Below are 27,100 nucleotides of genomic sequence, written 5' to 3' on the forward strand. Positions count from 1 at the left end.
TGGATTATGAGGAGAGGCTGAGTAGGCTGGGATTGTACTCATTGGAATTCAGAAGAATGAGGGGAGATCTTATAGAAACATATAAGATAATGAAGGGAATAGATAAGGTGGAGGCAGGGAGTCTGTTTTCACTAGCAAGTGAAACTAGGGGCCATAGCCTCAAAATAAAGGGAAGCAGATGTAGGACTGAGGTCAGGAGGAACTTCTTCACCCAAAAGGTTGTGAATCTGTGGAATTCCCTGCGCAGTGAAGCAGTTGAAGCTACCTCGCTGAATGTTTTTAAGGCAAGGCAAGATAAATTTTTGGACAGTAAAGGAATTAAGGGTTATGGTGAGTGGGCGGGTTGGTGGATCTGAGTCTCAAAAAGATCAGCCATAATCTTATTCAAACAGTGGGGCAGGCTCGAAGGGCCAGATGGCCTACTCCTGCTCCTAGTTCTTATGTTCTTATAACTCACTCAGAGACAGCAAGAGTGGCAGATGGTGGAGTCAGATATAACACAGCGTGGAGCTAGAGGAACACAGCAGGCCAGGCAGCATCAGAGGAGCAGGAAAGTTGGTGTTTCGGGACAGGACCTTTCTTCAAAATGGGTCCCAAACCGAAATGTCAGCTTTCCTGCTCCTTTGACGCTGCCTGGCCTACTGTGTTCTTCCAGCCCCACACTGTGTTACTCTGTAAGTTGTTATTGTTGTCGATCAATCTCAACATAGCTATGAAGTTTTAAGGAGTGAATAAACAAAACTCCATAGGCCAGAGCAGACCCTACCCAAAAGCTACTTCAGTGACAGCTGAGTGTAGCTCTATGTTGAGTACCTGCAATGTAGATTTTATTTTCTCATCCTTTCAGATGTTGGATCTTATATTTTAATAAGTTTCCTCAAGCTGCCTGCAGCTCCAGTAATGTAATGTTAACTTCCTGATCTGAATTCAATATACTTTCTCTTCTCAAGATTCAATCTAATTTAGTCTGATTTTTCCATGAGTCACTTTTTTTTTGGAATCTATCTGGAATGTTTTTAGTTTGTCTCTGAGACTCCAAATCAATGATCTCTGAGATATTTAATTAATGCTTTTATTTTGTCATCTCAGGCAAAATAACTTCTATTATTTTAGCTTTTAACTCCCAAATGAAAGTTAGTTCCCACACTGAATTTGATCGCCAAATTAAAAAATAATTCTTTGGTGCAGGAGAGCAGATGTATTCCCTTCCATTATAATATCTGGGATTCTCTGGGAGAGGGGTTTGTCAAAAGGAGTGGCGAAGAGAAATGTTTTCACGATTACTGCAGGTTTGTATCCTCTCACCCACTTGGTGACTGAAAAGGGATGTGAGACCATTCCCCTTACCCACTGGAGTGGCAGTCAGACATGCCTCAAAACCCTCAACACAATCAATTCCCTTCACCCTCTCATAAATGTCAATCAGGCCACTCTTAATTCGAAGATTTTCTAAAATGTGGAGCCCCACTACTTGAATTCAACTTAGAAACATGACATATTTTAGAGCAGAAATTAGTTAAACGAATATGCTCCAACTCCTCAACCCATTGCCCCCACCCTTTCTCATTTTCCAAAGCTAAAAGATCACTCTTTACATAAAGACCAAATTCTATCATGTGTTCTAATTGAGGCCAAGCATGAGGATTTTGTAATGAACAGAAAGTATGATTAATTGTTCTCTGACAGCAGTAAACATCCCATTTGATTTCTCACATGAACCTTTGTGGTGTTCACTTGAATCCTTAGATTCTATCTCCTTTTTGCTTCACTTTCGTTAATGTATTTCACTGAAGGATGTAAGCTTGCTATGCATTCTTCCTGTGCACATACACAACAGCTCTTTCCAAGTTACTAATCATTGCTTGAACACATCAAAATTTGCCCAAAGCAGTACAATGTTACAGTTCTAATACTTGTAAAGATCTTAGTCTCATTTATAATTTGGCAGGTGATGCCACAAGCACCAACATTCAGATGATCAATAAAAACAAAGAGCAGTGATTCTAATGTTAATCCCTGTGTGTCCCCACTAGAGTCCTATTTATGAACAGATTAAGTTCATCTATAACTATTCCTGCCTACAAACTTCCAAGTGCACCTGAAGGGTTAATATCTGGAACAGTAACACCTCCCATTCTAATAATGGCAGAGATCACATGAGAATGAAACCTTCATGGATTTGAACATAGTCAGATTTACTACTCTAATGTTGTTCATTGTATACTTTTGTACTATAAACTAGTTTCTGATAACCTACAGAAATCTAGAATCTCTATTGTTTAGACCCTAAAGCTGAATAGTCTCCATTCAATCCTTTTACAGAACCAGCGCGCTCTCAATTCAGTTTGATTATGTTGACTCAATAACCACAGGCTTCAAATTTGCAGGTTTGATCACAGCCTCCTGTGTGACAGCTAATCAATGCTTTTTGGATGCCTAACAAAACATTGTTCCCTGAGCTTCCCTCATCCAACATAATGGTGATTTCTTTGAACAAATCAAATTTTGCAGCCCCCTTTTTTAAGAACCATGTTGCCATCCCTAATCATTTCCTCAAACGTCTTTTCTATTACGACAGTGAACATTTGGGCTTACAGTTCGTCAGGACTATTGGTGACCTTGTTTAAGAGTGATCCATATCACCAGCTTCCTTCCCTACAGTCATCATCTTAGGGAGCTCACTAAGCATCTAGGGAAGTGTGATATCAAATGCCCCATCTCACTGAGGACCCTCCAGTAGATAGTATTCAGCCTGGCTGTTCTATGTGTTTGCACTTGCTTAGTTTGTGCAAAACAATATGTTCATCTAAATAAATTATTAATTTTATTATTTTCATTATTTTTAAATAGCTAAGCATTAATTTGAAGAGTAGTGACCCATAGTGTCTAATATTTTCGCCATACCCAGTGAATTCTTCATAAGTTATCTTTGAGCATTCTACAATGACCATACAGTGTTTGACAGTTCTCTGACTTTTCACTTAGCTAAAAAAAGTTTTTCGAATTCCTTCCATTATTGCCTGTGACCCAATTTTTTTCATTATCCTTTTAACAAATCTCAGCAAACTTACATGCCGATCTTCACAACAACAACTTACATTTATGTAATACATTTAACATCCCAAAATGTGCAAGGCATTTGGAGCATGTGCATCAGTACAGTCAAACGTAATAGATAAATGACAGTGGATCAAAGATAACAACGTGTGGAGCTGGGCGAACACAGCAGGCCAAGCAGCATCTTAGGAGCACAAAAGCTGACATTTTGGGCCTAGACCCTTCATCAGAAAAGCTTGAACTTGAGGTTGGGGTGGAAGGTGTTGGTGAAATGGATGAACTGTTCGAGCTCCTCTGGGGAGCAAGAGGCGGTGCCGATACAGTCATCAATGTAACAGAGGAAGAGGTGGGGTTTGGGGCCAGTGCAGGTACGGGAAGAGTGATTGTTCCACGTAACCTACAGAGGCAGGCATAGTTTGGGCCCATGTGGTACCCATGGGCCACCCCCTTTGTCTGTAGGAAGTGGGAGGAATCGAAAGATAAGTTGTTGAGGATAGGACGAGTTCGGCTAGGCGGATGAGGCTGTCAGTGGAGGGGGACTGGTCGGGCCTGCGGGACAGGAAGAAGCGGAGGGTCTTTAAGCCATCTGCATGGGGAATGCAGGTTTGTAGGGACTGGACGTTTATGGTAAAAATGAGGCGTTGGGGACTGGGGAATTGGAAGTTCTGAAGGAGCTGGAGGGTGTGGGTGGTGTCACAGACATAAGTAGGGAGTTCCTGCACCAAGGGGGAGAAAATGGAGTCCAGATAGGTGAATATGAGTTTGGTGGGGCATGAGCAGACTGAGACAATAGGTCAATCTGGGCAGGCAGGTTTGTGGATTTTGGGAAGGAGATAGAAGCGGGCGGTGCGGGGTTGGGGAACAATGAGGTTGGAGGCTGTGGGTGGGAGGTCACCTGAGGTGATGAGGTTGGCTAGGTTTTAAGAGGCATCATTAGAGAGGTTGGTAAAGAGGTGGAGAGGGTTAAGAATGGAAGCCCAGGGCTGAGGAACTGGACATGCAAGCATGGCTACTAATTGTGGAGCAATTGCAATTTGAGATGTTCAGTAGGCATTGGAGAAGGGCAGATTGAATGTTTGAAAGGCTAGATGAGACAACATAAATAAGAGTGTGAGAACAGGGAGGAACTTGAAAACAAGAATGAGAACTTTAAAGTTCAGGCATTGTTGGCTTGGAAAGCGGAGACGTTAGCAGGACTGGGGTGAAGAGTGAACAAAATTTAGAGTAAGTTAAGATATGAGATTAAGCTAAGAAGCAATTACTTGTGTGGGAGGCGGAAGGCCACCTTTCTGATGGTGGGATGAAAGCTGGAAGTAATTTGGTATCAGATAAAAGGCAAATCATGTGTTGCAATCTTCCTGGTCCCTAAATGATGAGCCAGTTGGAAAGATAATGTGAGATTGGCAAGACTGAGATTCTTGATATTGAAAAGTTAAAGTCAAATTCTCGAACCAAGTCTTGAACATTGAGTTAAGAACCTCATTAGCGATTGGCAAGAGGCCTATTTGCATCCATTTGCATGTCATTATTGCCTAGTCTTTGCCTGTTTGATGTGCAGTTTCCCATTCTTCCACATGCCCTACAGAAACTAGACGACAACAAATCCCAACATGAAAGTCAGAGCAAAAACAAAGTCAATAGAAAAGCTCAGTGGGTCTGGCAGACCTACTGAGCTTTTCCAGCAACTTTGTTTTTGTTCCTGATTTACAGCATCTGCAGCTCTTTTGGTTTCTATTGGATAACATTTGGTTAGTTATAGACATAACTTGTGCAACAACCATATTACTGGGAAATGCGGTTTCTGTTTCCAGGCCTCGATCATCAGTCACCAACATATCAGGCTATGCTCCATGGGTAGTAGCACACACATTGGTGCATGGAGGTTGGCATCAGACAAGTATTAGCTTCTCCATACTCTCAAGGCTCATCTCTGACTCACTGAGAATGCATTTCTGTGTCACTGTGCTCTGCTTTGGAGTGCTAAGGCATCTATTATTTTAATGCTTTCAGGGGTGGACATGTTTGGTGTACAGCAGTGTGCAATGTCAATCTCACACCTGCACCATGGACCAGCAGCTGATAAGTTCTCACACTGAAAGTGCTTCAACAAAGTGGCCGTGCCTCAAAGTCTAAGCGGAGTATTGCGCAGTCAAGTCAAAGTCGACAGATGTCAGTTGGTGGGGTTACTAGCAAAGTAAGTCAAAGGCAGTGTGCACCATCTGTTCAGGGGTTAGGATACAGCCAGTCGGCCATTTCAGGTGGTCAAGGGCCCTGTATCACTAATGTTCTAGAAGTGGACCATGGTCAGCTCTCCAGGTCCAGTGCATCTAGTCTGTGAGTCAAAGTAAGTCATTCAGGGAGCTGCGTAGTGATCAGTCCAGGGCACAGTCACTCATAAAAAAAAACAAATAACTGCAGACGCTGGAAATCAGGAACAAAGACGAAATTGCTCGGGAAAAGTCAACAGGTCTGGCAGCATTGTGGAGAGAAAGCAGAGTTAATGTTTTGGATCCACTGACCCTCCTTCAGAGCAGTTCTAAAGCGATCTGAGGGAGGGTCCCTGGACCCGAAATGTAAATTATGTTTCCTGTTCGTAGATGTTGCCAGACTTACTGAAGTTTTCCAGCAATATTTGCTTCTGTTAGTCACTCATCAAGCTGGCCATGGGGATCGGGCCGTAGTAAGTCGTGAGAGTCTGTCCACTGATAGTCAAGGAGTTGGTAGGTTTTCAGGAGGTACTGCTGAGGAGGGAATCTTGGGAACTCAATTGTAAGAATTAGAGACAGCAAGGAGAGGAAGTAACAGTTGTGAAGGGGGCAAGTCAATGTATAAAACGGAGGGGGGAGTGAAACAACATGGCATGGTATCAAAAGGGCTAATGTGGGAGGAATTCATAGGAATTCCTGTCAGCCTGGTGACAGCCCCAATCAGGGAACTCATATCCTAAGCGATCCATCTGGTTGACCTTGTTACAGTCACTACAGCCATCACTTCATTCATGAGCTTTGTGTCACCTCATTTAAATGGTCTTTCTTCACACAGAGTCACCTCTACAGATGAGGAGGACTTAGAGTAAACATGTAATTTCTCTGCTCTACCCAATTTATGCAATGTTGGCATTTATTTTGAGAGGACTTGAGTATAAAAGCAGGGATGTATTCTTGATGCTTTATAAGGCTCTGGTCAGGCCACATTTGGAGTATTGCATGCAGTTTTGGGGCCCCAAATCTCAGGAAGGATGTACTGGCCCTGGAGTGGATTCAGAGCAGGCTCACAAGAATGGTCCCGGGAATGGAAAGTTAACACAGGAGGAATAATTGAGGACTCTGGGACTATACTCATTAGAGTTCAGAAGGATGATGGGGGGATCTCATTGAAACTTACAGAATACTGAATGGCCTGGACAGGGTGGATGTTGGGAAGATGTTTCCTTTGGTAGGAGAGACTAGGACCTGAGGGCACAGCCTTAGAGTAAAGGGAAGACCTTTTAGAATGGAGATAAGGAGAAAGTACTCCAGGCAGCGAGTGGTGAATCTATGGAATTCACTGCCACAGAAGGCTGTGGAGGCCAGGTCATTGAGTACATTTAAGACTGAGGTAGATAGGTTCTTGATTATCATGGGGATTGAGGGCTACAAGGATAAAGTGGGAGAATGGCATTGAGGAACTTATCAGCCATGATTGAATGGTGGAGCACACTCAATGGGCCAAATGGCCTAATTTCTGCTCCTGTGTCTTATGGTCTTACATTTCTTTCAGGATAAAGTCTCAAACATTTCTACGACAAAATTGGTGATAGCTTTGCATCCCAGGAACAGGGCTATTAGTTGCAGGCAATATCAAAGTGTTAACCAGATGATTAACACTGAACAGCCTGCTCTGTTTGACAGAGTAAGGAGACAACTGTACCACCGGTTGTTTCATTTGTGTGAGCTACATAATCACAAGTATCTGTTGCACTTATGAAAGTGCTGGCGCTAGGGTTTAATAGAGCTGCTACATCTGATCTATATTTACTTCTCTGGTTATGTGGAGTTTTGCTGAATTTGTGAACTAGAGGAATAATGAGGGCTGAACCAGCAATATTCTTGAAAAGACTTTGTAATGCTGACTCTGAACACAAGTTCTTACTTACTTTGTAGACCAGTCCCCAGTCCACATAATGTCGGAAATTGAATGCGAGTGTAAAATGATGATGCCTGATCAGTCATTCTTATACCTCTCTCCTGGTTTTCCTTTCTGTTGACTGTTCCAATGTCAGAAGGTCCGAAGTCAAAGTGATTACTTTGTGACTGCGTCACCACCCTATTTCATCTTTTTGAGTCAGATCCCATCCACGTGGAAATTTTTATCAATCTGGGCCAGGAGCCTGGTCTTATTTTCTGATTACTGTGAACCACCTTCTCCAAATTCATCAGGGCCCAATTGTTTCTGAACCTCAAATTCAATTGCCGTTAAGTAACACCAGCCAAGCTGTAACATGCACAACCAAAGGTGCCAAAGGAGAGGTCATTTTCCAGTGTGGGTAAGAACACAGCCTGGTGTGGGGCCAATTGAAAAGGCCTCTCATTCTATCCCACACCTATATATATGGGCCACATGGATCAGCGGTGCCATCGGTGTCCCTGGCACAGGGAAGAGAAACATGAACATGTCTGCGTGAGTTTCCTCCAGGTGCTCCACTTTCATCTCGCAGTCCAAAGACAAGCGGGTTAGGTGGATTGGCTGTGCTAAGTTACACAAAGTGCCCAGGAACTGCAGGGCTATGAGGATTGAACCGGAGTGCTGGGATAGCAGATTAGGAGGTTTGGTCATGCTAAATTGTCCATTGTGTCCAGGGATGTGCAGACCAAGCAGATTATATATGGAAAATGTAGGGTTACAGGGATAGGGTGAGGGGGTCAAGTTTGGGTGGGATGCTCTTCAGAGGGTTGGTGTGGACTCAATGGGCCAAATGGCCTGCTTCCAGGTCATAGGAATTCCATGATTCTAAGTGGATTAGCAGTGGGAAATGAAGGGTTACAGGGATAGGGTATGGTGGTGGGTCTGTGTAGAATGCTCTTCGGAGGGTCGGTATAGACTCAATGGGCTGTTTCCACATGTAGGGATTCTATGAATCTATGAAAAGTGGGATTCTCCAACTGACCACTGCAGATGGCATTAATACATTGGACAGACAGTGAGCCAGGATGCAAAAAGAATGAAATCCAGACAGAATGTGAAAAGAGCAGAAAGGACATTAAAACAATGAAGAGACAGGCGTGGTAAGAACCAGTGGTGGATGGAACAGACATTCAGTATAATGATTTGGATATCATGTAAATGAAATTTGATTTAAAATCAACACTTTTTATCTTGAATATTAGCAATAGCAAATCTTATTAATAAACTAAAACCATTTTGTGCTGAATAGTCCGAAAGGGAGTTTGGTTTAGTGTTAGAAAAGGCACTCAATAATGGGCTATTAATCTTGCTGTTAGGTTTCCATTGGTTAATCAGGATCATGTTATGCTGTACAGAAGTTACTGCAAGGATATAAAATCTAATCTTTAAACAATATCCCGAAAGCAATAAACTCAAAAACATTAAATAAACATTTAACTCCTGGCAGCCAAGATTCCTTGTTCTAATTGATTAAATGAATGAAAAACTGATTTGGGGGAGGAAGAATAGCTGCTTTCTAAGCATCACATTTGTGTTGAAATTGTATTCAATTGGCATACTGAATGTGGTCAGAAATTGGAAAAGTCAGCACTAATCCGATCCATTCCTATCGTGTTGATGAATTTTATTATTTTCCACTTGATCGATGCATTTTCAGTAACCACAATATTTTCTCACTTTTGCATTTTTTTCCTTTCCCTTAGCATTGTTTCCACCAAGTATGTGGTGGCACATCTTGCCTTCTATGAGACTCAGTGAAAGCAATTCCATTCCCCATAAATAACTGGTCTTTTCAAGGTCAAAGTTATATTGTCCACAAATTGATAGGCATCAGATTCCATTGTGCTCCCAAATGTTGGTGAAGCTGGAAACACAGACTATTTTACTCAGTTTTGCTGCAGTGGTATCCCCACCTGAAGCCCATGACACATACAAGTTAAAACAATGAATACTGGAAACTCCAAAACAAAACCCACAGAATTGTAAGGCTTTACAAGTCAATGGCAAGGAAAACAGTGTGGAGCGTAAAACAGGTTGTCAGTTCAGCACCCACCCATTTTCCACTTCCATCTATATATTTCCAGGCCCTGAGGACTGGAGAAATAGCAAAAAAACAAGGTTTAGGTATTGCCAAACTCGGAGCCAGGAGTAAATGGTGACTGTCGGAGTCAAGGGAGAGTAAGTGATATGAGGCCTGCGTTCACTTTGTCATATTTTCAGAATACAACAATTCTTTTATCATACATCCTCCAGTCTCACATTATCCGCAAAGCTCCCAAGTTTTCCCAGGTATTTCACTCCTCCAGATTAGAACCGCCTTCTTCAAGGCTCCCAACTGCTTTGTAGAATCCCTACAGGGTAGAAGCAGGCTATTCAGCCCATCGGGCCAATACCAACCCTCTGAAGAGCATCCCATGCAGACCTACCCCCCAACCCTATCCCCGTAATGTGGCATTTCACATGGCTAATAGCCCATCCTGCACTATGTGCAATTCAGCATGGCAAATCCACCTAACTCCTGCATAGCTTTGGGCTGTGGGAACAAAACGGGGCACCCAGAGGAAACACCCACAGACAAAGTGAGAACATGCAAATTGCACACACAGTCACCCGAGGCTGGAATCACACCTGGGTCCCTGGTACTGTGAGGCAACAATGCTAACCATTGAGCCACTGCGCTGCACTAAAGACTTCTCTTTATGTGTGGGACCCAAGTTTAGAATTCAAATAGTCCCCATTTTGAGTGTTACAAGGACATTAATGCTCATTGTGAGAATCAGAAATCCACTTGACGTAACACTGTTGAAGGACAGATAAGATCTGCTTAACCATCATGAACCGACACATTTTCACAACTGTCAAAAAAATCCAGTTGTAGCTGTCTAACTATTAGACGAAGACTTGTCTTGCACTGTTTTGCTGAACAAGTCAGCTGATATTTTACCTTTTTGAGCAGTTTCAGTGGAGTTCTTTGATAATACTTGCCCAGGAATTGTTTCTATGAAGCTGTTGACTGAGTTTCAAAAAACATAATTGTCTCAAAAGTATGGTTTTAGCTGACAATTTAAACCTGGGGCCCTAAATTCTTTGAAACAAGGACAAAGTCTGCGAGAGCTGAGACAACTCTTCTCATCAGCCTGCCTTGGAAATTGCCCACCTCTGTGGGCTCGTATACTATACTCCCAAGGTGGTGAATCTGACTCTGAATCACAATTGTTAAGGGTGCAGAAGGAGAGTCTTCATTCCATCAAACCTGCAATGGGTCTTCAAACAAGCACCATTACATAATACACTCTCCTGCTTTTCCTCCATTGCCGTCTACACTATTTCTATCCAAACGATCGTCCAGTATCCTCACTTGAACAGAAGAATGTGGAGGAGGAGTAGGCAATCCAGCTGTCGAGCCTGCACTGCTGTTTGATACAATCGTGGCTAATCTCCTTCGTAAGGTCAGAAGTGGGGATGTTCGCTGATGTTTGCACAAGGTTCAGCACCATTTGCGACCCCTCAGATACTGAGCAATCCATGTTCAAATGCTACAAATATCTAGGATTTACCTGACAAGTGACATTTGTACCATACACATGCAAGGCAATAACTATCTGCAATTAGAGACAATCTAATCACCACCCCATGTCATTCAGTGGTATTACCATCACTGAATTCCCTGCTATCAACTTTCTGGAGGTTACTGTTGACCAGAAAATCAACTGGACTTATAATATAAATATATTGGCTTTAAGACCAGATCAGAGGCTAAGAATAGTGCAGCAATAATTCACCTCCTGCCTCCCCAAAGCCATGCCACCATCTACAAGACAAAGGCAGTACTGTGACAAAATACTCCCCATTTGTCTGGATGAATGCAGCCCCAACATTACTCAAAAAGCTTGACACCATCCACTTGATTGGCACTACATGCACAAGCATCCACTCCTTGCACCACCCACACTCAGTAACATCAGTGTATACTATCTACAAGAAATTCTGCAGAAATTCACCAGAGATTGTTAGATAGCACCTTCTGAGCCCAGAACCACTTGCATGTGGAAGGACAAGGGCAGCCGATAAATGGGATCACCACCACCTTCGAGTTCCCCTCCAAGTCATTCACCATCATGAGATGGAAAATATCACCGTTCCTTCCTTGTTACTGTGTTAAAATGCCGAAACTACCTCCCTAAGGGCATTGTAGAACTACCTACAGCACATGGACTGCCACGGTTCAAAAAGGCAGCTCACCACCACCTTCTCAAGGGCAACTAGGAACAGGCAATAAATGCTGGCCCAGCCAGATACACTCACACCCCATAAATGAATTTCAAAAATGTCCAAGGTTATCTAAGTATGGAGGTGGAGGAACACAGCAGGCCAGGCAGCATCAGAGGAGCAGAAAAGTTGCCGTTTTGGGTCTGGGATCCTTCTGCAGAACCTTCCCGCTTCTCTGATGCTTCCTGGCCTGCTGTGTTCTTCCATCTCCATCTCTGACTCCAGCATCTGCAGTTCTTGCTATCTCCAAGGTTATCTACTTTGGATTAAAAAAAGACAAATCATAATACTTTCTTAATGGCAAGAGAATAGTACCTGCAACACAGCAGAGGGATTTAGCTCTCCATGGTCAGGGTCTTATTGAATTGGAGCTAACTCCAGAAGATATATCTAATAATTCTGCTCTTGTTTCTTACATTCTTATGCATATAAATAACTTCTAGCTAGTGGACAGGCACAAAAAGTAATCTTATGGTGTAAAGTAATCATAGGAGGCTGGAATATGAAGAATTAGAATTAGAATTAGCTTTATTGCCGCATTTAGGCACAAAATTACAGTGAAAAGTTCACAAATCGCCATTTACCCCCATCTTAGGCACCTAGCTACAGATTTTTAAGTACAAATTCTTAGGGAAAAAAATTAGAAAATCGAAATAAAAAGTCCAGCAGTAAATTAGAAAAATAGAGAAATAAGAGTTCAGATAAACAATCCTTCCAACCCAGAGTGCACCAGGCTTCACCTCAAGGCCTGGAGTTCAAGTCCGCATGGAGTTTGGGAAAGAGGTTAAGCTTTAGTTATGAAGATCTTTGGAAATACTTCAAATGGAGTATAGGCACCACATGTCAGGAAGGATGTATTCACAGATTTACCATAATTAAACAGGAACCTGAGGGTTTAAATTGTGACGGCAGATTGCAAACCATAATGTATATTCCCTTGAGTTTAAAAGATTGACGGCTGATCTAACGGAGTTGCTGGAAATGATATAAAAATATTCAATACTTGCAGAAACTGTTTCTGGAGATGGCAGGAGGACATTTTCTTAAAATTAGAGCAACATTTACAGGATATTGAAATCACACCATGTGTGTCAGTTCTTCAGCAGCTGAGCATTTGTGATTCCTGTTTTCTACCTCTTTAAAGCAGCCCCTTGCTTTTGGTCCCTGTGATGATGCTTCAAAGATCTTCTCAACAGTTCAGTCCATTAATGTCAGATGTGACCTGGCATTCAAAACTGTTTCAATCCCTTTCCATTCCCCATGTCACTGGATATGAATTGTTTGTGACTGGCTTTTAACAAGATCTTAACAAGCAAAGAAATAGAACAATTGGACCGTTGCCAAAATTTGAGTAGCTAGTCCATGCTTTCGCCCACTGTTTCCACATCTTTATTTTTTAATTATCTAGCTTGAGAATGGAAGGCTATATGAGCCTAAGTACTTAAAATAACAAGAGCTGGTTTTCAAATGGAAATCTGAGCTAAACTGAAACCCAACAGTCCTTTCCGCTCAGCATTCACAAATTCATCATCTCGGGGTTTTCCAAAATGACAATTACCTACACCTCACTGCAATGAATGACAGCTACCTGGGGTCCTTGTGCTGGGCTGAGTAACCAAACTAAGATTGGCTGAATAAAATTGACTCAGTGAATAGACAATCATGAGTTGAGGGAGAAGATTGCTCAGGGTGGTCAAACAGCTCCAAAATATCAGAGATAATGGGGACTGCAGATGCTGGAGATTCCAAGATAATAAAATGTGAGGCTGGATGAACACAGCAGGCCAAGCAGCATCTCAGGAGCACAAGAGCTGACGTTTCGGGCCTAGACCCTTCATCAGAGAGGGGGATGGGGGGAGGGAACTGGAATAAATAGGGAGAGAGGGGGAGGCGGACCGAAGATGGAGAGTAAAGAAGATAGGTGGAGAGAGTGTAGGTGGGGAGGTAGGGAGGGGATAGGTCAGTCCAGGGAAGACGGACAGGTCAAGGAGGTGGGATGAGGTTAGTAGGTAGCGGGGGGTGCGGCTTGGGGTGGGAGGAAGGGATGGGTGAGAGGAAGAACCGGTTAGGGAGGCAGAGACCGGTTGGACTGGTTTTGGGATGCAGTGGGTGGGGGGGAAGAGCTGGGCTGGTTGTGTGGTGCAGTGGGGGGAGGGGACGAACTGGGCTGGTTGAGGGATGCAGTAGGGGAAGGGGAGATTTTGAAACTGGTGAAGTCCACATTGATACCATATGGCTGCAGGGTTCCCAGGCGGAATATGAGTTGCTGTTCCTGCAACCTTCGGGTGGCATCATTGTGGCAGTGCATTGTATCATTGAGTTCTGCAATGCTTGTATTATTAACAATCAGCACCATGTTACTTTCAGTCATATTTTAGCAATTAATAATACAAATTATTAGGCAATAATTAAGCAGCAAAGCTAAGACCTCTGTAATGGCTTAATTGGCATAGCACAGATACAATTCGAGACATTAAAAAGACGTAAGCTGGTTTGACTTACCCAGCTTAGCACACGAAGTAAATTGGTGCCAAGCACCAGACGCCTTTCAAATGCAGGAAGCAGTGGAAATCACAGGAAGGAAATGAGCACTTTGTACATCTAACCTGCCCCAGGTAATCATAATGGCCAAAGCCTTACTGTTAGCTCAGTTGGCTGAACAGCTAGTTTTCAATGCAAAGTGTTGCCAACAGAGTAGCGTCAATTCCCACATAGGCTGAGGTTACCGTGTAGGACTCTCCTTCTCAACCTCTCCCCTCTCCTGAGGTGTGGTGATTATCAGGTTATACCACTACCAGGAGTCTCTCAAATGGGAGAGCAGCCGAATGGTGGCCGGGCTATGGTAAAAGAATGAACATTTCACAGACACCTGGAGCCATTTAATCTCCTGAAATTATGCAAAAGCATTATAAGAAAATTCTGCTCTGATTCCATTAGATAATTGAAACTAGGGCTTGCAATTAGCCTATCACTTGGAATAGAGAGAAAAAGGTATTGACGAGGAATGGACAGAATCCACTGATCATGAAACATTCCTGAGTGTGGATGCCAGATGCTTACAGCTACAACATTGAGAGAGTCGCACGTGAAGGATGACCACTAATAATTGAAGCCAGGCTGGTGTGGAGGAACCATACCCCAAGTTTCAGGAGAAGAAAGAGTCCATAGATGGAAACATTAGGACAAGTGGCCGAAGGTTTGGTGATGGGTTGGACATGTGGACCAGATTAGAAAAGGATTGAAATGCTTTGAGCATAGAACACTGTTGGCACAGAGAGGTGAATTTTGAACTAAAAATGTTGAATTTTATTTTCAATTTTAATCAGATGAGCAATTAAGATTGTTCTAAAGTACATATTAATGAATCTTCCCTGTGTAAAAGTACTGAATCAACACCGGTAATCAACTGCTACATTTTAACTGCTATGATTTACAAAGCTGTTGGAACTCAACGTGAGCGACTGAAAGGCAAAGTGGAGCTAGAGGACTTGTTAGAAGCATGGGTTTTTTTAAAGTAGTTACAATAATTATATTATAAAACATACTAATATTGATAGCAAAAGTATTACCTAACAGGAAATTGTATTCTTTGCAACAATTGATACAGTGCCATGGCCTAATCCAAGTTATTTCATATTTAATTGAAGGAAGACCCATCAAAGAAGACCAAGGAATATTTGTTAAACTTCGTAAGAAACCTAAACAGAATATGAAGAATACACGCACATTAGTCAATCTCTCACAACAATGGACATAGGCCATCAAGGTCACCATCAGGGATTTCAGAACAATTGGAAGAATTTGTCCTCAAATCACTTTTCTCCCAGCCAGCTAGCACCAACCTTGTATCTTTTACCAATGTGAATTCATGCATAACCCTGCTGCTTATACCCTAACTCACACTACTAATCTTGCTCATCCATCTCCCCTACACTCAACGACCAATGTTGGCTCTCTCTCTGATAACACCTCAACTTTCATTGCTATACAATTGTGCAAGGCTTTCTGTCGCATAGTGGTAAACTCGACTCTTACCTCCAGCCTCAATACCTGTCTTTCTCTTCTTTTTTAAAATGCTGCTTCTACCCTACTTATTTTACAATGTTTTTGATTACCCGGATTCATATTTTCTGATGTGACATGATATCAAATTGGTGAGGTAACATGTTATTTCTGATTTGTGAGCAATTTGACAGCGCAGTCTCAAATAATTCCAAACAAAACAGCTCCAGTAATACAATAGTAAACCTCTGGCTTTATTTTTCTAATCTCAAAGGTGCAGATTGCCATTTTTATTGCAGATTTCATTTTAAAATGCCTTTTGCTCTCTGTCAATAGCAGAAAATCAATGTGGTACTTGAAAAAAGCTCGCTGGGTGCTAGAGGAACACAGAACCTACTTTTTGGCCTTTAAGATGTATTTAATAGTTATGATGGAAAACCTGTTCTCAGACTTCAATAGATTGTGTCACAGCTAGGCGGGTACTGATGGGGAGAGGTGCTGGGTGAAAAAGTTTTCCAATAATAAAAGGACAAACATCCTCAAAGTGCATCATGGAGTGGTTTAAATTATCCACAGCAAAGAAGACAAACCAGAACTTTCATAAAAGCGTGCTTTTTCAATAAACATTGTGGTGAACGGAACAAGGATCAGCCGGGTGGATCTCATAGAATATGATTTCCTTGATTGGGGCTGTTAATCTGGTCCAATCAGGGAGCCCGGGCTGACAGATATAAACAGGAGTGCAGGAGGTTCTGTTCAATCTGAGAGCTGGCTCTGAAGGAGCTGGATCAGTGTCAAGGACACCCCACGTGTAAATAAGGTGTGACAGGATACTGGCCTCTGTGGAGTTATTTCACACATCTCACACTCGGAGACATAGCTTCATACAGCACAGAAGCAGACCCCTCAAGCCAACTCTTCCATTCTGACCTGGTTTCCCAGATTAAACGATCTCATTTGCTTGTGTTTGGCACACATCCCTCTAAGCCTTTCCTAATCATGTATCTGTCCAAATATCTTTTAAATGTTTTAAGTGTACCTGCACCTACCCTACCTTTGGCAGTTCATTCCACATACGAACCACATTTTGTGTAAAACAAGCAAAAGAGCTGCAAATCAGAAACAAAGCCAGAAGCTGTTGGAAAATCTCAGCAGGTCTGGCAGCATCTATGGAGAGAAACAGAGTTAATGTTTCAGATCCAGTGACCTTTCTTCAGAACTTGGTTGTGAAGAAGGGTCAGTGGAGCCAAAATATTAACTCTGATTTTTGTCCACAGATGCTGCCAGGCCTGCTGCAATTTTCTAGCAATTTCTGTCTTTATCTCTGTGTGAAAATTGTCCCCACGTCACTGTTAAATCTTTCTCCTCTCATTTTAAAATTATGCCCTCTAGTTTTGAACTCCCCAACTGCAGGGAAAAGATAATTGCTATTTATCTTACCTACACCCCTCATAATTTTATAAACCTCTAATAGGTCACTCCTCCACCTTCTGAGCTCTAGTGAGAAAAGTCCCAGCCTATGCAGTTTCCCTTTAAAATTCAAACACTCTAGTCCAAGTAACATCTTTTTAAATCTTTCCTTCACCCTTTTCAATTTAATATGATCCATTCTGTAGCAGAGTGACCAGAATTGTATGCAGTATTCCAAAAGTGGCTTCACCAGCGTCCTGCACAGCCGCAACATTGGCATCCCAGTTCCTATACTCAATTTTCTGAGCAACAAAGGCCAACATGCCAAACGCCTGCTTTACCACTTTGCTTACCAGTGATGCCATTTTCTATGAACTATGAACCTGAACCACAAGGTCTGTCTGTTCTGCAAAACTCTCCAGGGCCCTGTCATTAACTGTGTAAGTTCAGCCTTTGTTCATCTTTCCAAAGTGCAGCAACTCACATTTATCTAATTTGAACTCCATCTCCCAGTCCTTGGCCCAATTGATCAAGGTCCCTTTGTAATCACAAGTAACCTTCCTTACTGTATACGATACTGACAATTTTGGCGTCATCCACAAACCTATTGACTGATTCTCTGAATTGCCAGTAATTCTCATGCAATTGGAGGATAGCATTTTAGGTCATAAGGGTACATTTAATATTGCTACTGTTATAATGCATTTCCTACCTGAAACCAGCATTCTGACATTTAGGCTGCATCTGTTTGGCTGGTTGTCAGATGTTGTTCATTTGTCTGACATTTTCAAGTTTGATGTTCAGTCTGAAGAAAAGCACTAAAATTTTATTCACCAGAATTGTCAATTTAGCCACATTTGGTTTAACATTTGCTTTATATTCCTTAAGCTAACAGAGCATTATATTTCCGTCAGGCTCTAGTGCAACAATCAACTGAAACGCCAAGATAAACTTTCACTTCACTGCCTTGTGGGGGAAGTGGACCACCTGCCAATTTCAGCACTCCCTCCAATTTAATATTAGAAACTTAAGTTCATTCTGTCAATCCTTTCAACAGTGAGTACTCTGGTGCAGAGCAGCAGCTTGAGCAACAGAAATGATCAAAGAGAAGGAGGGTATATAAGCGTAATACATAAACCAGTTTGAAACAATTTGACACTAGTTGATATGTCTGCTCAATCAAAGATGGTGGCAGGGTAGGTCACTCCATTTGGATCCACTCCCTGCTCCCCAGTTCCTTTTCCATTCCCTTTCTTTTTCTCTCTCCTCTCTGCAGTAATTCTATCCACCCCACCCCCACAACCCATGCCCTAATAATTACCTATCTGGTAGGAATTGGGTCACGACCAGGAACAGTGTGTCAGCAGCTGAACTCGCGGGCCATGTCCTGCAGCGACAGCGGATCAAACGTGGGCCGGACCAATAGCGATGGATCAAGAGTGAGCCGGTTCAGTGGTGAGAGTGGGCCAGTGACGCAGCAGCAATCAGGCGGCGAGAGCGGGCCAGTAAGTTGGGAAGCGTGGGCCAGTAAGGTGGCGAGAGCGGGCCAGTAAGTTAAGGAGGGTGGCAAGAGTATGCCGGTAGGTTGGGGAGGGTGGCGAGAGTGGGCCAGTAAGTTGGGGAGGGTGGCGAGAGTGGGCCAGTAGGTTGGGGAGCGTGGCGAGAGTGGGCCAGTAAGTTGGGGAGGGTGGCGAGAGTGGGCCAGTAAGTTGGGGATGGTGGCGAGAGTGGGCCAGTAAGTTGGGGAGGGTGATGAGAGTGGGCCAATAAGGTGGGGATGGTGGTGAGAGTGGGCCAGTAAGTTGGGTAGGGTGACAAGAGTCGGCCAGTAAGGTGGGGATGGTGGTGAGAGTGGGCCAGTAAGTTAAGGAGGGTGGTGAGAGCGGGCCGGTAAGTTGGGGAGGGTGGTGAGAGCGGGCCGGTAAGTTGGGGCGGGTGGCGAGAGAGGGCCGGTGGGTTGGGGAGGGTGGCGAGAGTGGGCCAGTAAGTTGGGGAGGGTGGCGAGAGTGGGCCGGTAAGTTGGGGAGGGTGGCAAGAGTGGGCCAGTAAGTTGGGGAGGGTGGTGAGAGTGGGCCAGTAAGTTGGGGAGGGTGGCGAGAGTGGGCCGGTAAGTTGGGGAGGGTGGCAAGAGTGGGCCAGTAAGTTGGGGAGGGTGGTGAGAGTGTGCTGGTAGGTTGGGGAGGGTGGCGAGAGTGGGCCAGTAAGTTGGGGAGGGTGGCGAGAGTGGGCCAGTAGGTTGGGGAGGGTGGCGAGAGTGGGCCAGTAAGTTGGGGAGGGTGGCGAGAGTGGGCCAGTAAGTTGGGGAGGGTGGCGAGAGTGGGCCGGTAAGTTGGGGAGGGTGGCAAGAGTGGGCCAGTAAGTTGGGGAGGGTGGTGAGAGTGGGCCAGTAAGTTGGGGAGGGTGGCGAGAGTGGGCCGGTAAGTTGGGGAGGGTGGCAAGAGTGGGCCAGTAAGTTGGGGAGGGTGGTGAGAGTGTGCTGGTAGGTTGGGGAGGGTGGCGAGAGTGGGCCAGTAAGTTGGGGAGGGTGGCGAGAGTGGGCCAGTAGGTTGGGGAGGGTGGCGAGAGTGGGCCAGTAAGTTGGGGAGGGTGGCGAGAGTGGGCCAGTAAGTTGGGGAGGGTGGCGAGAGTGGGCCGGTAGGTTGGAGAAGGTGGTGAGAGTGGGCCAGTAGGTTGTGGATCGTGGCAAGAGTGGGCCGGTAAATTGGGGAGGGTGGCGAGAGTGGGCCGGTAAATTGGGGAGGGTAGTGAGAGCGGGCCGGTAGGTTGAGGAGGGTGGCGAGAGTGGGCCAGTAAATTGGGGATGGTGGCGAGAGTGGGCCGGTAAATTGGGGAGGGTAGTGAAAGCGGGCCAGTGTGGCAGTGATGGTGACAGGGTGCCCTGGCGATTGGAACGGCCCCTGCACCTTTGCGGAGATGGGACTTGGGATTTCGAGAACTGGAGTTTTCCTTTGTTCTTGCTTACATTTGGGTCTGTTAAAATCTTTTAATTGTCGATTTTTGCAACCAAGTGGGCGCCAGTGAATGGCGACTTACGTAGTCGTACACTTAGTAGGTGAAACAAATAAATAAAAAAGTGAAGTGCTCATAGAGGTGCTCCTATGTTATTTAAGTTTTGGAATATTTCTCTTGTCGCTACTCTTGTTGCTGTCAAAATCATGGGACCATCAAAATATTCACTAGAGGTATTTCCCATGTCATTCAAAGAACATGCCAGTGTTGCTGCACAAGACAATGTATCCCTGAGAAGGGGTTGGTATATTGGAGGAGAAGTTTCATTCCTTTATTTACTTCTCTAATATTGAGGACAGACAGGTGATCACACAACAAGCTACCTATATCCTTGCTGGCTTTATTTCGGAAATCTCGTTGTTATGAAGTGCATTCACAGAAAGCAGGAGCTTGCACAGAGTGTTTTGTGCATGTAAATTAGACATTATAAGCAGGAATTATGTTGCCTGCACATCCCTGCATCTAGCATCAGCCAATCTAATAACCTTTATCAATTGTAACGTTTCCATTACCTTAACACTTAGGAAGAGAGACTCCAAGATTCAGGGCAGAATTTCCAGATGGGCTCTTTCAACCTTTGCCTGCAATCATGGCGGAAAATCTACAGCAATGATGAAAACAGTTAAACTTCCAAAACAAAAATGCCAGTAAACTCATTGGAGGTTCTACTTAATCATATGTAGCATAACTCCACAGTTCCCAGCATCAACATGACTTCCACCTTTTTTGCCAGCTTTGTGTGCCTGGAACTATCTGAACATAATATGCAACTTTAATATCAGTCAATGTTGATCTTCCACTGAAAACCATGACTGGGCCATAGTTTCGTCTTGGGCTATGTATATAACTCAAAACTTTTTTAAAAATTCACTTGCAGTATCCCTAAATACTATTTAATAAATCCCATCACTTTGCAAGTGGATATGGTTCACACTGAATAGTTAAAGTGTAGCCATCTCATTTCCAGGATGCTTTCAATTGCCAGGAAGGGTGGGAGGGGAGTTTTCAGCATATTTTTTCACTTCCGGGCCCGAGATTTTTCTAGTTTTCCTTTTCTCCCCCACTCTCAAGGCTAATGTGTGCAGTAGAGGTGGGGAGCGTTTACTCAGGATGCTTCATCATAATATGAAGCAGAGTCGGTTGACCAGCTGAGTCATTTCTTGCCCTTAGTTATTATACAGTCACATGCAGCTGGGTGTCGAAGCAGTAATTTCATGGTTTTGACTATTATCAAGGCAGCATGCAGTAAATATCATTCAAAATGCCCGAAGGCATGATGTAGTATACTGACTGGCATCGTCAATCCGACATTACATGACTGCACACCCCTGCTACCGAACTACTGGTATGAAGTAAAAGTGCTTGAATTTATAGACGAGCAGCCCATTACATTCTACACTGATTATTTCAATAACAATGAAAGACCAATGTGGGAAGGGAAGAATTTCCATTAACATAACCCCTTTCAATATCTGGGGGTATCCAAAACATTCCATAAACAATGGAGTTGTGCCCTCGAATTATTGCTGCTGTTGTCGGGAAAAACAGCAGCAACACAACACACTGCAAGGTCAGCACTTATTGGTGGCTCCTCACCTTCCTTAAGATGTCTTAGCCTGCTCTAAACCATTGCAGTCTGTGTAGGTTATGTACATGGGCAGTGCTGTTAGGGACAGTTTTCAGCAACAGTGGAGGAACATTTATATATTTTCATGTCTGGATACTGCATCACCTGAAAGGGAATGAGCACATGTGTCTGCTTCTGTTTCTTTTCAGGTAATCGAGGTTGATGGTTTCAAAGCTGCTACTGAAGGATTTGAGATAATGGGAACTGCAGATGCTGGAGAATTCCAAGATAATAAAATGTGAGGCTGGATGAACACAGCAGGCCAAGCAGCATCTCAGGAGCACAAAAGAAGGATTTGATTTATTATTGTCACATGTACCTAGGTACAGTGAAAAGTTTTGTTTTGCACACAGCACAGGCAGATCATACCATACAAAGTGCACTAGGGCGGTAGAACAGAGTGAGGAATACAACTTTACGGCTGCCGGAAGAGCGAGACCAGCACTAAATTTAAAATATGAGAGGTCCAGTCAGGAGTACATCTATAGATGGTACCCAATGCTGCCACTGTGTGTCAGTATCGAGGAAGCAAATGTTTAAGTTGCTGGATGGGGTGCTGCTGTTTTAGTATTAAACTTCTTGAGTTATGTTGGAGCTACACTCAATCAGGTAAGTGAGGATCATTTTATTCAGACACCCGATTTCTGCCGTGATGGTGGAGAAGATTTGGGCAGTCAGGAGATAAGTTCCTCATTAGTGGTCTTTTATCGGCTTTAGAAGGTATTGTATTTATAACCACAAACACCTTCTTTCATGTCAATGGGGACTGGCTTCTTTCCTATTACCCTCAAATTTGCTGGGATGCCCTGATGCCACATTCAGTCAAATGCTGCCTTGATGTCAGCTAATCTTGCTTGTTATATTTCAGCTCCTTCATCTGTGTTTGGACTAAAGCTGTAATAGGGTTTGGAGCTGAGTAGTCCTGCATGAAACTGAGATTCAGTGAAAAAATGTTTGGGAAATAACTGCTGCCTGATTCACTGTGCACTTCCATGACTTGGTTTCTGATTGAGAGTAGACTGATGGAGCATTGTTTAGCTGGATTGGACTTCCTTGGTTTTTGTTGTCAGGATATACTGGGCAATTTTCCACCATGCCAGGTGCCTGCATTGTAGCTGCAGTAGTACAGCTTGACTAGAGTCATCGACCACTAAAACTCAGAAATGGACCCTTTGGTCTGACTCATCCACACTGACCAGCTTTTCCAAACTAAACTAATCCCGTTTGCCTGCATTTGTCCCCTGTCCCTATAAATCTTTTCTCTTCATGTCCCTGTCTGAATGTCTTTTAAATGTTTCAACTGTACCTGCATCTACCGCTTCCCCTGGCAGTTCATTCCATAGATGCACCACCCTCTGTATGAGAAAGGCATCCCCTCAAGACCAGAGGTACATTTGGTGTACAAGTCTTCATTACCACAGCTGGAATGAGCCCGCAGCGTTTTCTGGATCCAGTATCTGCAGCTATTTCTTGATGTTGCATGGATTGAATCAAATTGGCAGAAATCTGGCCCGTATGATAGTGGGGAACGTAAGGAAGAGGCTGAGCTGAATCATTCACTAACTCTTCTGATGGAATGTGGTTACAATTGCTTCACCCCCATCTTTTGATCATGCTGCCATCACTGAGGATGGGGCTATTCATCCAGTCTAATTGGTTCTTTAATTGTCCACCACCATTCACAATGTGTCTAACCTATTGCTTTCTTGATGAACATACGACATCATCCTGTGTTGCAGCTTTATCGAGTTGCACCACATTTTTACTCATAACTGGCGCTGCATCTTGCAGTTTCTTCTCCAGCCCCGTGCTCTAGTCACCTCCACCGGTTGTGTATCTGAGAGCTGCATCTGCGATTGGTGGAATAGTGAGGGCGAGACCAACTCGGTTTCTCCTTTATAAGGTAGCAAAGTGTGGAGCTGGATGAACACAGCAGGCCAAGCAGCATTTTAGGAGCACAAAAGCTGACGTTGCAGGCCTAGATCCTTCATCAGAAAAGGGAGATGGGGAGAGGATTCTGAAATAAATAGGGAGAGCGGGGGAAGCGGACCGAAGAGGGATAGAAAAGAAGATGGGTGGAGAGGAGAGTATGGGTGGGGAGGTAGGGAGGGGATAGGTCAGTCTGGTGAGGACAGTTTGATCAAGGAGGCGGGATGAGGTTAGTAGGTGGGAAATGGAGGTGCGGCTTGAGGTGGGAGGAGGGGATACGTGAGAGGAAAAACGGGTTTGACAGGCTGGGACAAGCTGGGCTGGTTTTTGTGCTGCAGTGGGAGAGGGAAGATTTTGAAGCTGGTGAAATCCACATTGATACCATTGGGCTGCAGGGTTCCCAAGCGGAATATGAGTTGCTGTTCCTGCAACCTATGGGTGGCATCATTGTGGCACTACAGGAGGCCCAGGATAGACATGTCGTCTAAGGAATGGGAGGGGGAGTTGAAACGGTTCGCGACTGGGAGGTGCAGTTGTTTATTGCAAACCGAGCATAAGTGTTCTGCAAAGCGGTCCCCAGCCTATGCTTGGTTTCCCCAATGTAGAGGAAGCCACACCGTGTACAGCGGATGCAGTATACCACATTGGCAGATGTGCATGTGAACATCTGCTTGATGTGGCAAGTCATCTTGGGGCCTGGGATGGGGGTGAGGGAGGAGGTGTGGGGGCAGGTGTAGCACTTCCTGCGGTTGCAGGGGAAAGTGCCAGGTGTGGTGGAGTTGGAGGGGAGTGTGGAGCGGACAAGGGAGTCGTAGAGAGAGTGGTCTCTATGGAAGGCAGACAAGGGTGGGGTGGGAAAAATGCCTTTGGTGGTGGAGTCGGATTGTAGATGGCAGAAGTGTTGAAGGATGATGCGTTGTTGCTCCTTTTCTTGGTTGCCCTGCCACCTGCTAAAGACTCAGTCTGACAGATTTTCCAAAGGCGCCGTAGGATCTTGTGCAGCTTCCTGATAAGACAGATGGGGCTTCATTCTGACACCTCATCTAAAGGATAGCTTTCCAGCAGTACAGCCCTCTTTTAATACTGCAGTGTATTATCAACTGAAGTGAAGCAGACGTGATTATATATGCCATATGTTGTCTCAACATGCATGCTATCAACCAATCTGTTATTCAATCAGCACTATAATGAATAGAGCCATACAGTCCTGAAGTAAACATTTACTTTGTGATGTCTAAGATTACTCATCTAAACATTGATGGAAGTCTATCAGATTTGTAATCTTTTGAATCTTGCTAAAACGCATAAAGTGATTGTTACTGTTTCACTACAAATTGCAAGCAAAGGATATTTCCCCACTGACTTCTTTCTCTATGCCCAGCTTTTCCATTCCCACTAGAATTCCTTAACAGCCATAAATTGGACTGTGTCTTTTCAGAAAATCCCCAAGTGACATTTTTATCAGATAAGTCTTTTTTTTTAAGAAGTCTCAAAGGCTTCCTGTGTTCTCGGAAAATTACGGTGCATTCAATCCCTGCAGAGAACTCAGTGTGTTTTCACTTGATTTAATTCTCAGCCAGTTTTGCGAATTTTCTTGGTAGAATTCCTTCAAGGGCTCATTAGTTTTCAATCAGATTGCTGGGTTTCTTCTTGGGCACTTGAACCAAATATACTGCCATAATTATTTGGCTTTAGCTTCTAAAAAGACATTGCCACTTCATTGAATACAATTTCTACGACACATATAAACTTCAAAAGTAACCTAAAATTTTAATGCCACCCTCAGTCCCTTAATCACAAGAGCTATTGTCTCATCTTCCAACAGTTAGCTTTGCTCCACTTGATTGGATTACTTCACGAATTTTTGGAATAATACTTTTAGCTGATGACAATTTTGTTGCTTCAATGTACTTATTAAGGAAGTAACCCATTAATTTAACACTACCTCTGTGAATTTCAAAATTGCCGATATAATTCTCATGTTTTTGCAAGGTAAGTGTGTGTTTAAACCGACAAAATACCTAATTATGTTACAGTTGTAATGAAAAATTTCAATATGCATTTTATACTGATAAAAAAAGTTATATTCCAGCCTCTTCACCAAGCCCTCATTTACGTTTATATATCAGTAAATTAAGTTGAGACTTCCTATGTTGTTTCTTATTCATAACATCTAAATTCTGCTCATTCTGTTCCAAAAAATGCAAATCAATCATCAATTTTTCCACTGTACGGTTGGGTGTAACTTAAATCTACCTTGTCAGGGGATGGGAACCTGAGGGGTAACCCAAATTGGAAGGAAGTAAATTTGGTAGTAGGAAGTCAAAAAATGCTAAGAGATAGGAGAAACAAGTAAATTTTGAAAGTGGAATGATGTCAGAAAGATAAAGTTAAGGGCATTCTACCTGAATGCATGCAGCAAGACAGATGCTCTGAAGGAATAAATAGAGGTATATGGAGATGATCTTTTGCCATTACGGACATGTAACTGCAGGGTGACCAAGAATGGGAACTGAACTTTTGAGGATATTCAACATTTCAGATGGAAAGGCAAGAAGGAAAAGGAGGTGGGGTTGCATTGACAATAAAAAATGGGACCAATACATTAGTAGCGCAGGGAAGCGGGGAGTCTCTCATCAGAAGAACAACGTGTGGAATCAGGTTGTGAGGAACTTGTAAACAAGCAAGGAGCAGCAGGCATTTCATGAAGTTAGTTATGGGCCACCAAATTGTTGTTGTCACGTTCGTCATGATATTAATCAGGAGCTGAGAGAAACGTACAGTATATTCAACACAGTGATCATGGGTGGCTTCAATATGCATACAGACTGGGTGAACAAATTTACTGCTGAAGCTTTGGAGGACAAATTTCTGGGGTTTGTTGGGAATGGTTTTCTAGGGCAGTAAGTTGAGCAGTCAGTTAGAAGACATGCTATTTTAGATCTAGTATTGTGTAATGAAAAGCTGCCATTTAACAACCTTACAGCTAAAATAACCTTTAGGGATTTGGAAACACAATGAGGTAGAATTTTAGTGATAATGGGAACTGCAGATGCTGGAGAATCCAAGATAATAAAATGTGAGGCTGGATGAACACAGCAGGCCCAGCAGCATCTCAGGAGCACAAAAGCTGACGTTTCGGGCCTAGACCCTTCATCAGAGAGGGGGATGGGGTGAGGGTTCTGGAATAAATAGGGAGAGAGGGGGAGGTGGACCGAAGATGGAGAGAAAAGAAGATAGGTGGAGAGGAGAGTATAGGTGGGGAGGTAGGGAGGGGATAGGTCAGTCCAGGGAAGACAGACAGGTCAAGGAGTTGGGATGAGGTTAGTAGGTAGGAGATGGAGGTGCGGCTTGGGGTGGGAGGAAGGGATGCGTGAGAGGAAGAACAGGTTAGGGAGGCAGAGACAGGTTGGACTGGTTTTGGGATGCAGTGGGTGGAGGGGAAGAGCTGGGCTGGTTGTGTGGTGCAGTGGGGGGAGGGGACGAACTGGGCTGGTTTTGGGATGCAGTGGGGGAAGGGGAGATTTTGAAGCTGGTGAAGTCCACATTGATACCATTGGGTTGCAGGGTTCGCAAGCGGAATATGAGTTGCTGTTCCTGCAACCTTCGGGTGGCATCATTGTGGCACTGCAG

The 27,100-nt window shown here is 43.8% G+C and overlaps 1 protein-coding gene across 11 annotated transcripts in view; it reads left to right on the top strand.

Annotated features, from left to right (window-relative positions):
• Window positions 1-27,100, top strand: part of syt12 (synaptotagmin XII) — a 218,333-nt gene that overhangs the window by 52,069 nt on the left and 139,164 nt on the right. For 3 of the 11 annotated variants that reach the window (XM_059651898.1, XM_059651897.1, XM_059651899.1), the window contains exon 2: window positions 21,688-21,861. The exons of the other annotated variants lie outside the window; for them this stretch is intronic. The gene's annotated coding sequence lies outside the window, so the exon portion shown is untranslated. The remainder of the gene's footprint in view (window positions 1-21,687; window positions 21,862-27,100) is intronic. 11 annotated transcript variants of the gene reach the window in all.

The sequence above is a fragment of the Stegostoma tigrinum genome, chromosome 17 (assembly GCF_030684315.1).
Source record: "Stegostoma tigrinum isolate sSteTig4 chromosome 17, sSteTig4.hap1, whole genome shotgun sequence".
Lineage (NCBI taxonomy): Eukaryota > Metazoa > Chordata > Chondrichthyes > Orectolobiformes > Stegostomatidae > Stegostoma > Stegostoma tigrinum.